Raw genomic sequence first — 1,349 nt, 5'->3', positions numbered from 1 at the left:
ATTTCTGTGTCTCATTCAATTCTTTGCTTCAGACGCCAAGCACCTGGACACCAGGCAGAGAAGAGCCCACTCTCCCGTACCAGTTGCTCGCGGCCTGGGGTCCCCGACTTCCATTGGTCCCCACACTGGGGCCTGGAAAAGGGAAAGAGCTAATTAACAGAGTCCAGGCTGCATGGGGGAGGGGTAGAAAAAGACGCAGAGGGGGCGCGGGGTGGGGGGGCTCTGGATAAGCGGTCCAGCCCGGTTTAGGACCAGAAGTAACACTTCCTAGGCAGTTGTTGTGTTTTAAACATCCCTGAAAAGTGATTGCGCGATCTCCCTGCCTCTGAATTGCCAATCGCTGTCTTTGCTTTTTTATGGCCGGAGATAAGAAAAAACGGCCGGGTGCAGACGTGGGGGGGTGAGGTTGCTGCCTCCGAAACGTGAGGATTCACGCAGACACCGGATGTAGGTCCAGCCGCCTCGGGCCAGGTGTGTGTCCGACCCAGCGACCCACGTGTCCAGCGTGAGTGGCAGCTGGGCAGCTGTGAGCACGGCCAGGGGGAGGGGCGCTGACTCACCCTGGGAGGAGGGGACGGCTGGGCTCAAAGGAGCTGCCGCAAAGTTTGGAGGGTGGAATGCAGGCATGTGACTCAGGGTTATTTCTCCGTCTGAGGTGGTGTTCCAGACCCTGCAGGAATAGGGGCTGAATTTTAAGCTAATCTCTTAATTAAAAACAACAACAACAACAACTATATATATATATATATATAGAGAGAGAGAGAGAGAGAGAGAGAGAGAGAGCGCGCGCGCGCCTGGGACCTGGAAGGACAGCCACAGGGCAGGGGTGGCCTGCGAATGTCCCCAGAGACCCCGACCAGGGTGTCAGCTGCCTCAGATGGGAGAGGGGAGACATGTCCAGTCCCTCCCCGCCCCCCACCCCTGGTGTGGGCGAGAAGCCCAGGGACTGGGGGCCTCTGCAAGGGAAGTCCCTGCTCAGGCTGGGGAGTAGGGGCTCCTGCACTGCACCCCAAAGCTCTGTGAGTGCAGGCTGGGCTTTGGGGGGCTGCTACGTGGGCAGGCAGTGGGCCCCCCCTTTCCCACTTTGCTCTTCTAAGCGAGCTACTGGGAAGGGGGTGTTCCCGTTAGGGTCGGGGGCGGGGTGCAGAGACACGGAGGGGCCTCACTTTCCAGAGAAGGGAGGAGGTGTCGCTATGCACCGAGAGAGGCCGTGCTGGGGGGTCCCAGTTAACCGGAGGTGGAAGGGGGAAGACGCGGCGGGGTCCAGCCTCACGCTTTCTCCAGCAGAGGGTTACCCTTTCCCGAGGAGGGTGGGGGTTGTATTTCGACATCGAGGCCGCCCAGGGGAC

The sequence above is a fragment of the Rhinolophus ferrumequinum genome, chromosome X (genome assembly GCF_004115265.2).
Source record: "Rhinolophus ferrumequinum isolate MPI-CBG mRhiFer1 chromosome X, mRhiFer1_v1.p, whole genome shotgun sequence".
NCBI lineage: Eukaryota > Metazoa > Chordata > Mammalia > Chiroptera > Rhinolophidae > Rhinolophus > Rhinolophus ferrumequinum.
Note: the sequence above shows the minus strand (reverse complement) of the source record.